Raw genomic sequence first — 12,886 nt, 5'->3', positions numbered from 1 at the left:
AGATGTATGCAAGCACCAACAATCTTCAGAAATTATCTTGGGATCATGACACAACATGGCCCTCTTCCATCTTTTCCCAGGATGAGATCCAAGTCCTGCAGGGACCCTCATGGGGCTGACTGAAAAACACTTCAAGTGACTGAAAGATATTTAAAAGCCTTTTCAACTATGTATATTTCCTAATAGCATGAAACCTCCATGATGAGTCTATGCCTCCATAAATTCACTTGTCAAGTGCTCGATGAGATTAGACTCGGTGTAACTGACTGGTTGAGAAAGCTTCAGTCAGTTACAACACAGAGCCCCAAACAAGTTTGTTGAGAGGCTGCTTTTTAAAGGATTTCTGTAAGAGATTGATGTCTTTGCCTGTCCATTGATTCATTTACCTTCAGCTGGTCTTCTCTGCACCCAGTTTTCATCATGACAGCTAAGATAGCTCCACAGAATGGTGTTGTGGAGGACAGGTAAGGCAGCAGTCCCATGGCTCCTCTTCATTACTGCAGTTTCAAAAATCCAAGTGCTCGTGAATTATACCATCCCATAATGGTAACTTTAATTAGATATCCTTCCTTTAATGGAATAGATGCATCATTGCACCCATGTTCTTTAATTAGTTGGGCAACTCATATGTGGGATATTCATGCTGAGCTGAATTGAAGAAGCACAGCTATACCCACTCATTAGTAAATTGGCATCCAGCCCAAACATAGCCCTGACTTTCCAGCACAGACTCAGTCTGGAAGATTCTGTCCAAAGTTTCAGGATCATGACTCAGTGAGGAATGTAACAGGCTTTAGCCTAACACATAGGTAGAAAGATAACAGGAGTTTAGAATAAGATGGAATACCTATAATAGGGTGGAAAACAGGACAGATTAAATGATAAAAGGGATGATGATGCAAGAAAGATGATTTTATACTAAAATTAAGAAAACTAGATATGAATCTAGGTGGGATCGCAATCATTAAGCAGAAGTTACCAACAAAGTTAAATAGGGATAGTTGTTATGACTCAAAATTGATGAATTCAATTTTCAGTCTTGACTGATAGAGTTGGTGCTGTTCCTCCATTTTGCACTGATCTTCCTTATGATGGTTTAGGAAGCAAGGACAGACTCATCAGATAAAGGAGCAGAGTTCCAAAAGTTTGTACTTCCAAATAAACCTGTTGGACTATAACCTGGTGTTGTGTGATTTTTACCTTTGTCCGTCCTAGTCCAATGCCAGCACCTCTACATCATATTGCCTGCTAGTTAGCCAAAATTCTATCATCCAATATGTTACCCTACACTCTGGAGTATTTAGTTTCCACAATAATATTTGATGTGACAAGCTTATCAAATGCCTCCGGGAGTACATTTCCTTTTATCCATAGCATACATTACATCTTCAAAGATCTTCAATAAATTGGTTAAACGTGATTTTCCTTTCACAAGCCATGTTGATGCTATCTGTTTATGTTGAATTTTTTGAAGTGTCTTGTGATAACATCTTTAATAAGAATTTCTCACACTATTGCTATGACAGATGTTAAGCTAACTAAGTTTGTAGTTTTCTACTTAAATATGCACTTAACAATCTGTCATTCATGGCAAGAATACCTGTTGGAAACAAGGCCTTCAGTTGTTGTTTTGTCTGATTCAGTCGTTTTAAGACCATAAGTGCAGAAGTAGGCCATTCAGCCCATCAGGTCTGCACTACCATTCAATGAGATCATGGCCCATCTGAAAACCCTCAACTCCACTTTTCTTCCTTTTCCACATAATTTTAAGAATGATTTTTGTAATTCAATATGAACCTTCCAATAATTTACTGTAATGCTTAACCTAAATTTAGCAAGCATTGTTGGACTTATTGCACAGTAATCGAGTCACATATATTTAAAGATGTTTCCTTCAACATTTTTGTCCATCTGCTCTTAGTGTGATAAAATGGAATGAGGAAAATTGGTACTTTGGTCATGCATATTTGTTGGGTTACTGTTAAATTAATTTTGTGTTATATTAATTATCAATTATTAATTCCAAGGCTTTGTCAAGCTTCAGTGCAGAATGGGGGGGGGGGGGGGGGGAGCGGCATGGTGGCTCAGTGGTTAGCACTGCTGCCTCACAGTAAGATGAACCTAAGCTCAAATCCAACTTCGGGTGACTGTGTGGAGTTTGCACATTCTTCACGTGTCTGCATGGGTTTGCTCTGGTTTCCTCCCACAATACAAAGATGTGCAGGTTAGATGATTTGGCCATGCTAAATTGTCCATAGTGTTCAGGGATATGTAGGTTAGGTGCATTCGGCAGAGGTAAATGTAGAATAATAGGATAGGGGAATGGGTCTGGATGGGTTACTCTTCAGAGGGTCAGTGTGGAATTGATGGGCCAAACGGCCTGTTTCCACACTGTAGTGATTCTGATCTATGAGTATGGAATATTCAAATTGTGAGAGGAGGTTCAATGCTGGAAACCAGCAAGAATATTTCCAAATCCTACCTAATTATACATGATGTGCAACACTGAATGTATTGCCAAATTCTACAAACAACTCAGAAATATTTTCATAAATTTGCAAAGCTTAATGATTATTACACACAGATGAATTGCAAATGTGTATCTGTGTCTATGCCTCCTATCTGTGTTGCTGGAGTATTTTCATTCATTTCTCACACAATTAAAGGTCTAGGCTATCAGTCATGATCTAGCATAGCCTATAATGGTGAGATATTACAGGCTGTAAATTTTGCATTAGTTGAAACCATTCTAGTTTTACTATGGCTGTTGTGCCTTGAATACAGATCTTTTAATTCATTGCTTCGTCTTTATTTAATGCATTGACACATATTTTGCTGATTTTGTTGCCACTTCAAATGGATACTATTAATTTATGTTCATTCGTGACTCTTTACAGGAAGACAAATGTGAAAAGGACTTTTAGCAGCCAATCCTATTCAGGGAGCTTTTGGATAAATTTCATTACTTCAATCAAGTTTCCACAAGTTAAATATCAGCTATTGGGCATTGTGTGTTGCAAATCCATTGAACATTGTGATTTGGAAAGCAGGTGGAAAATAGTTTAAAAATAAGATTTTTTTAATAAAGACAGAACTGGTGTTGGAATACAAATTGTAAGACTGCATATAGCAAAAACCCATTGTTATAAATAACTAAATAAATTGAAGATAAAGCATCTTTAATGTTGTCACAGACAGATTGAGCATTTCAAACAGCAAATAATGCAACAATAAAGCATAAACAGGTCCCATTTCAAAGAAATTATATATAGATCTATATGCATTTGAAATATTTCTCATGCATCAAATACCTTAACTTAGGAGATTTGCATATCAGTTTTTATGAATTTATCCAAATTTAATATTTTAGGAATTATCGAGTTAACTTCCTTAAGACATTGATGTGATGCAGACATGGCAAGGGGATTGCTATCATAGATCATTTACTTTGTCAAAGTGAAACGTAACTGCTTCAACTTACATCCCAAGAATTAGGGAAAAGAACAAAACAGGATTGTAATGATTCTTTGCTTGGTATAGCATAGAATCAATTTGTCTTGGTATAGCATAGAATCAATTTGTAACAGATTGTTTGTGAGAAGCAACATATTGTATTAAATTCACTATTTAATACCTCAGAGTACAACTCCTCCAGGCAATGCCATTAGATATGGTTGTGTGAGCACTAAGCATGCAAATTGTTTTTATATGACATGCAGCCCAATAAATCTGCCTTATTTTGCTTATGAAACTAGTTTCTAGCATAGAGTTTGCCTTGATAAAAATTACATTTTTAAACAGTTGAACATTCAAAAATGAGTGAACTACAGGAAGGTATTGTACCAAATGGATCATCCGACATCATCGTAACATAAGAAAGCGTATAATGAGAAATGACCATTTAGCCCATTGGCTACACAGTCCATTCATACCAGCCATTTTATTACTGGAATACATCCAGTCTATTTAATCAATTCAGCATTTAAATAATTACATTATGTCATACAAAGCCTTGTAAATATATGTCTGGCAAATGTTTCGTGTTTTTGGCAATTTATGATTATATTCCCCTTTTCCATGCCTTTCATCATGAATTCAACAATTCAATGAGTGCAATTCCACAAATTGGCATAAAACCTCCTGTGCATTTAGATCTGAATACTAAGCTTTACTCATTCATGCCATCAAGCAAAAGTAATTGCTTCACCAGCTTAATGAACATTAATTTCAATACACATTTGTGAGGTGTTTTGCCAGGGATATTGTAAAATAGGCTTCCTCTCAAGTTTAAATTCCTGCAAACTTAAAACCTTCTACAGCTGATAGTTCAGCTGTTTTGTGCAATTTAGCCTTACATTGGTAGTTCTATAACTAATTACAAAAAAAGGCAAAACTAATAATTTTATACTCAACTGTTTTATCTACATATTACATCACGTAAAAATACAATTGAATATAAAAGGCACCATCCAATACGATTGTCTCATTTGAAGATAATGTTGAAGCTTTATTTCCATTTACCATCCTTCACCTTTGAGGAATCCCAGATCCAAATATGTCATGATGGGTATACCGGTTTTGATAGTCCCAGCTCAGCTCACAAAAGATTATTTTAGCACACCATAGCTCGGCTCTAATAGGCTCTAATGAGGAAGTGTGATGTGAGGTATAGCATGGCAATAAAAGCAAAGGCCAGTCTTCTGACATTTGATTTGTGTATAGTTAAGGCAAACTGACCGACATTCTTACTGACCTGCAACCATACATGGTCCGTGAATATTGTTTATGTACAGGCAACTGTTTCTCCATCTCTATTCCTATCGCTTACCTTTTGGGGAAGCACTAAACATTTTCAAGGTATCATTACCTTTGAACTACTTACAGTACCTTGTAAGCTCAATTCCTACTTAGTTAACTCAGTTAATGTACAAATTTCCAGTTCAACTCATCATACCTTGTTTTCTGTAAAAAGTGGGCTGAACTTGGATGTCAAAATCAATCTTCTGAGAAAATTTAACCACAGGGTAACTTCAAATCAGTTTCTGCCATTCCCTCCTTTCATAATATTAATAGCTTCACTTTCAGTATTTTACATCTCTTGACTAAATGAAGCTATAGCTCTTGTAGAACCCTCTCTTTGGCATGAGTTCTAAATATTACAGTACAATATCTATAAAATGTTATACATATTTGGTAGCACAAGGCACTATAATATTAGTTTTTGTTTTAAGGAACACTGTGGTAAGATTCCATAGAAGATTTGTTCAGGAGTTACTACAATGTTAATAACTGGTCCATGGCAAAATACATGTTTAATAAACATAACTTACTGAAATTCTTTTAAAATTAATTTATTACAGATCAACATATTTTAAGTTCAAATTTTAGGGTTTTCTTTTCTCTTGGAAACTGAAATGTTGTTAAAGAAGGATCATGATGTTAAATTTATAATAATTACTTTCATACACATGCTATTTAATGGGCAATTAAAGTGCCAACAGATGTAAACAATATTTCACACTAATGTCTGCTCCAGTTGCTTCCCTGATGCTCCATCCATTTCTATCGTAACTTAGACCAAATAGTTTGGTTTATTTTAATCACCCTCTATTGAAAACTGAACATGTTATTTCAGTAATAATTGGTGTACAAATGATTGCAAGATAGAAATATCTGTTGCAATATATTCAGATGGATTGTATAAACTGTCTGAGTGTAACTTGGATGAATTATGGTTAGTGAAGTTAAAACTTTACAATGCAACATACGGAATTATCAAGACAATTTTACTCTATTTTCCTGGAAGTAATAGTTATAGTCAATATCTATAGCTAGAGATTACTCATAATTGTCTATTCATTACAGAATTAACAATTATGATGTACATAAATATGGTAATATCAGAAAATGCCAAAAGAATATATGTTGGTGTTAAAATTAAAACATGTTAAAAACATGTACTCTGTGATAAAAAGATCTAAACTGCCATTGAGAACTGTAGTGCATTAGAAATAAGGTTACCACTTCCACAGTCAAATTGTGAAACCTAACTCATAGGTATAGGTGTTACGTTTTGAAGGTTCAATGGGTAAAGGAAGCCTTGCATTTATATTCTTTTCAAGGGCTAATGATGTCCCAATGCATTCTACAGCCAATAAAGTACTTTGGAAGCACACTCACAGCTGTAATGTAGGAAACAGGGCAACCCTTTTTACATTTCAGAAACAGCCTGAGTCTATATCAATATTTATTCCTCATGCAAGGAATTTGCACAATGCAAAGTCCATAAAATGACAATATGATAATGACCAGATAATCTCTTTTGGTAGAGAGATAGTTGAGAGATAGGTTTTCACCAGGTCATTTGGAAGAACTTTCCTGCTTTATTTTTTAAAAGTGCCAGCAAACTGTTTCAGGACAGATGGCTCATCAGTTTACTACTTCATCCAAACAGTGACCTCTCCAATAGCATCCATTAGCATTACAGTGGAGCATTTAATTTTAGCACAACCCCTAAATTCTTGAGTAACACAGTTGTGGACAGTTCCAAGAGTGGGATATGGTTATATAGAATCAATCTACAATGAACTCTAATTCTAGCATACATAATATGCTTGTTTATATTAAAGTGTTTCTGCCTCTATTTCTCAAACAGGAAAAAAGACTTTCCAGCTTCTTTGGATGAATTAGTGGAGCTCCAGCAAAACTCCAAAGTTGTGAATGTCAATTGAACCTAGAAACTTAATGACTAAGTTAAACACATCGCCTGCTATTTGATATGCTGAAAAATGCATACCCAATCATTCTGGGCCATTAGACTGAAGATGCCTATTCTGTATTCTTCATTTGAAAAGTATCAGCAACGCCTACCATGATTTTATTTCCAGAAATGGACTGCCTCTAAAACGGCCTGGTAATTTACTTTACGAAACTTGCAATGTTTGTTTAAGCATTATGTTTTCACAGTCCTGCAACAAACACCAAAGAAATATTACAGAAAAAAGGGCAAGAATGATAATAGTAATACATAACCATATACATGTGACAGGTACAAAAATTGTAGATTTTTGAAGAGGAGCAATGCAGTTAGAAACACAAATAAGTCAAATGTATGTTATAATCCATGATGAACCCAGAAAACTGTTCTATTATTTTTTTTCTACTTGGACTCTTGAACAAGTACTATGAAGGAGAGTATTTCTATAATTAGTGATTTCTAATATTCCTCTGTTAATTTCATTGCTATAATTAATAATGGCCCTTCATGAAAAATTGAAGAAAGAAATCATACGTTTTGTGAAACTGCAGTGTTCTCAGCTGAGCACACTGCTTAATCTTACAAAAATGTTTTAATTCTACTTTGTTGAGAATAGACAGTTTTTAAATTAAACAGAACAATATCTCACATTTATATAGCACCTTTTATGAACATAGTGCATTCCAAACCATGAAGTACATTTGAAACATTGACACTGTTGTAATGCTGGAAACTCGGCAGTCATTGTGCACAGTTCCAAGTAAAGCAAGGGCCTACAAATGGTAATCTGTTATTGACCAGCAATCTGTTTTTGTGGTGTTGATTGAGGAAAAAGTAAATAAACATAGAAAATAGGAGTCAGCCATTGAAGCTTTTGAGCCTGCTCCACAATTGAATATGGTCATCCAACTGCATTCCCTGTTCCTATTTTCTCCCCCTGTTCTTTGACCCTTTAGCGCTAAAAACAATAACTAATTCCTTCTTGAAAACATTCAATGTTTTGGCCTTAACCACTTACTAAGGCCGAAAATTCTACAGGTTCACTACTCTCTAGGTGAAAAAAATTCTCCTTATCTCAGTCCAAAATGGCCTACCATATATCACTGGACTGTGACCCCTGGTCCTGGACTCCCCAGCCATAGGAACATCCTTGCTGCATTTACCCTTCTACTCCTATTAGAGTATTGGCCAAGCCACCATGGAAAACACATGCATTCTTCCTCTATCCATATGCCTACTTGTGATTACAGACAGAACCTCAGTCTAGTATCTAATCTGAAAGCAGTACTTTCAACAGTGCACAATTCCCTCAGTATTGCACTGGAGTGTAAGCCTTGGCTTTTATGTTCAAATCCAGGAGTGAGATTTTAACCCACAACCCTCTGACTCAGGCAAGAATGCTACCAAATAAGCAACAGTTCACATCATGATACAAAATGATATCATATTAATAGTCTAGCATCAATCATGCAATGCCATATCATATATTTGCTTTTGTTGCCTTTTGACTAATATTTTCAAACTTAAATTAATTATAATATTCAAACATTAAAGCATAACAAAATAAATTCTGGTTATTGATCAATAAATATTTGATACTTACTACACTTATATCACAGCTCTTTATTTTTTAAAAAATGTAGTTTTGAACAACTCAAGGACTTTAATAACAAAAGCTTGAATCTATCAGTATCTTTAAGGTAGTAAGCAAACCTAAGGTGATTAACATGACTTCATAGTTCAAATAAATTCCATCATTTTGCAAAAACTGTGTTACTGCTTTCTTAGTCATTTAAATTTATCTATTCCTTATTGTGTTTCCAATAATTAATACTCACTGAAGTCCTGCAATTGTCTTAGAAAACTTGTAACATCATTCTGTGTCCTTGCACAATGTAGATTTTAAAAAACATTGCAGTTGTTTTTCCTTATACTTCTTATTGTGCCAATACATAGTCTAATGTCATTTCTCCTATAACCTGTTCCTCTCACAAAATGCAAACTTTCAAAATTTGTATAATCAAAATTCAATATCAGTGGTTAAAATGGAATTTACTAAGAAGATGTAAGCAACTGTCCATGGCCTTTGGTCTGTCCCGTAACTTTTATCACTGTTGTATGTTGCTATACCTCGTCTAATCACAAAATACAAACTATTTCCCCACTTTGATCTACTCCAAAATCCGTCTCTCCAACCATGTGTGTTTCCTTCTGATCCACAGATTTACACAACCTCTCTTTACCATTTGCACTCCTCCATTCATATCTCCATTGCTTTTAATCCCTCACCATATTTTTGTTTCATTTTTCATAAACTTTTCACTTCATCTTTTCACTTTTTGTCTTTTCTTTCCTCAAGCCACCCAAATGTAAGAAAGCAATAAAAAAAATTAACAATACTTGCAAAGGTTGACGGGACCTCCATTTTGCAATTTACGTAGCAAGTCAAGCCAAAATTAGCTTTATTGGACTTTCCTCTGGATATTCTCCCTTCTCCATTCTGACACTATGTCTTCATTATCCCTATCACCATCTGTCACTTTTTTTTGATTCCAAATGCAATTATGAAAACTAAAGCATAACAATCACTCATGAAATATTGCAATGTCTCATTCTACCAATGAGCTCCTTCTTGGGCTTCTAATTCTCCACTACTTCCCAAAGTTTATGTTAATTAGCATCCTTCACCTCACAGATGTAGGAAAGACATTTCAGGCCAGTTTCATAAACTGAATGGTACAGATATAAGAGTGTTTGCAAACTTTAGTGATCTAGATTACAGTAACAGGAATTGTAATCTGATAGGAAACAATCTTTACAGTTGGATCTGAGCTTGCTTTTAAACCCCTCACAAATAAACACAGACTCTAATCAACTAAAGAGCACATTGGTCTTTGATTTATATTTAATGATCATGCAGCCCCACCAGGATGTTGATCAAATCCACCCCAGTAAGGTTATGGCTTAACCCAAGGATGTAAGCCAAGGCTCTGATTGTTAAATCGGCTGCTTCAGCTTTGCTTTTTCCATTACCTTCTTTTTTCTATTACTTGCATGACACTGTCGCATTCAAATAATAAATAGGGTCATTATAGCTTTGTAAAGTACAAAGGTAAACTCACCAGTACAGCACTCTGAGTGGAGAGTCAGGTTTGCAGGGAGTTGAAGTGAGAAATTCACCACTGCAGCGTCATAGGCCAACTGACATTCACAGCTTCCCACCACAGCTCCCAGCTGGGTAATTTGCCTTGGTGAATTTATCATCCAGCGCACGATTTCACATAGAAAAAAATATTTCTTTCTCACCACTTAGCATTATTGTCACTTATGTCTAGCAAAATTAGGAGATTATTCCACTTGGATGTTCCCTGAACATAGGAAATTGAGCACCTGCAGTCTGAAATTTTCCATTCTTTATGATGAGTAGAATAATATCAGGCACTGGGAAGTATGCAATATTTCAATACACATTCCTGATAAGAAACAGAACTCTCTATTATATCTCTGTAAGTATTTCATGACAGAAATTGAAGTGGGTTAAAAAGATGAAACAATGTTTAATACCTGAGAAGTGTGCTTAAACCAATAAAACACTCTTTGGGCTTTCTACGTTTGTAGATTATTGTATCATTCAATCCCTTTGATCATATTGCAGTTTAGCAACAGGCATTCAGCAATCATTCATTCTCCATTTTATACTCACTGTCCATAATCACTATCAGATTAGTCAGCTAGTTATAGTAACAATCATGAATTGCAGCACACTGAAATTTCCCAACTTTTCCAATTACCTTTGGTATGAAACATTCTGAGACTCTAACAGCTGAATTGAGGACATTGTGAAATGTAGTCATTGTTGAAATATAAAAAAATGTGCCAGCCACTTTGAACACAGCAGTCGCCCACAAGTGACAAATAGCATAAGTGACCAAATAATTAGTTTTAGAGGTTTCAGATGACATAATCATTAGCTAGAACACCAGGAAAAATATACAACTCTTTACCATGTTGTACCAAGGAATATTTTACATCCAACTGAAAGTTCAGATGAAGCTTTAGTTTAACTTCTTATTTGAAATATGAAATTCATGTTTCAAGTTCTGAACTATCAAAAAGGTGACTAAACAGAAACATAGATGTTATTTCATCACTTCACATTTGCTGGTGGTCAGAATTCTGAGTTTACAATTCAACTTCCGTTATGCTGCTATTAATTAAAGTACATAGGATGTATCAGAAAAGGCCCACATTATTTCATATCACCTTAACATACATAGAACATAGACAATAATATGACTGATCGTATTTGAATATTACAGCAGTAGTTAATTCTGTGGGAAATGTTACTTGTTTAGTACACAAATCAGAACAGTGGGGGTAAGGGCCAAAATTATTTAATGTTCTAACAAATGTTCTAATTCTGCCAAAGGGTTTCCATGAAAACATAAAAGTAGCAGTATGAACTTTGCAAATTAATGGAAATTGGTGAATGTAAAGTGGAAACCACTTTAAAAGCAGACAGACTAGAATGAAGAAGGTTGAAAGAAGGAACAGAGTAGGAGATCAAGCATATACACAGAACACATACATATGTTTTAAGTTTTATTTATGACAAAACTTAAATAGTGAATTACAAGAGAATAAGGACAGGTGAAAAAGTAGAGGTTGCGTATATTTTAGTAGCCAGTGCACATAGAGTTGAATTTGATTTGGTCAATAAATTAAAATTTGGCATTTTGGATTGATTGTGTTCTTTAGTATTCTAACAGGGATTTATATACAAATCAATAAGCTTTTTTTCTGTATTAAGTAGCATATCAATCTAACTGTGCACATGGAAGAGCAATAATTCAAAATTAATTTTACGGATTTTCTATTTATTTAAAATCTACATTATTACCATTCAGTTGTACAGAGTTAAGACATACTTGATGAATGAGCAGTATTTCTTATGTCAACACAATTTTGAATAAACCTGTAAATATGTTTTCCTACTGATTCAACTAAACTATTCAGAATAATACCAACCTGAGACGTCAGATGCAGCAGACTCTTTACAATAACACTATTCTAAATTGTAATGAATCATATGTAAACATCTCATTTAATCACATTTGAGATTGAATTATAAAATCCAACTTCTATTTATAAACACAACAGTGTTAAATCATAGGTCCAATTTCAAAGTGCATTATTGCATATTTTATATCAGTTTGATGACCTATGGGTCAAGATTTTAACATTAAAAAGGTAAAAATACTGTGCATACATGGTCCCTTGACATTATAGCAAGAGACTTTAATTATACTGCTGGCAGTCACACTTGTGCCACACAATCACTTCCTAATGACATGTAAATTATAATATTAGTAGCCAATGGGCAAGAACTTGGCTTTCTACTATCAGTTAATTTACAAATTTTCCTTGTGGTCTACTGAGTTGCCTCAGGAACAGATTAAACTTAGCTCTACTTCAAAGTATGTCCTGACTGTGTGAAGTCCCATCAGGTCAAGACTGGCCCCAAGAGCTAATCTCAATCTTCATGTAGTAGCAAGCTAGAAAGTTGCACTGTGAAAATGACACCTGAGTTATCCTGCCATTTCTGCCATCATATGTATATCTGCTTTCTAGAGATGCAAAAGTAATTGCATAAATTACCTATTAGAGGAAATTCTTCAAACAGTATTTGTTCTATTGTGTTTCTTTTAACTATGCACATACTTACACTGTAACAATATGCAGCTAGCTTATTGAGTAATGACTGCGGCTGAGAATCACTTAGCTGTACCATTGTAAAGGCAGGAGTTTCATGGTTCTTTATATACCACTAGCTAAAAATGATTGTTGTATTAAATAATGTTATGTCATTCAAGCTTATTACAAGCACTAAAAATGCTAAAGACTCAATCATTTTTGCTGTTCAGCAAAATACACTAGCCATCAGTATTGATAGTGAAACACTCTACATGTAAAATGTGGCCATCAGTAACACTTTGTCCACAATTGCTGTAGCAATGTAACTTATGAATCTTAAGATGTAGAGTAATAGTACAAAATATAACATCTGGCATCAACTAATTACGCTTATTGTTCACACTGATGAGCTGTCTAGTTATATTTCTTGATAGC

The sequence above is a fragment of the Chiloscyllium plagiosum genome, unplaced genomic scaffold (assembly GCF_037043375.1).
Source record: "Chiloscyllium plagiosum isolate Xiang-an unplaced genomic scaffold, Cpla_swu_hap1 HiC_scaffold_4, whole genome shotgun sequence".
NCBI lineage: Eukaryota > Metazoa > Chordata > Chondrichthyes > Orectolobiformes > Hemiscylliidae > Chiloscyllium > Chiloscyllium plagiosum.
Note: the sequence above shows the minus strand (reverse complement) of the source record.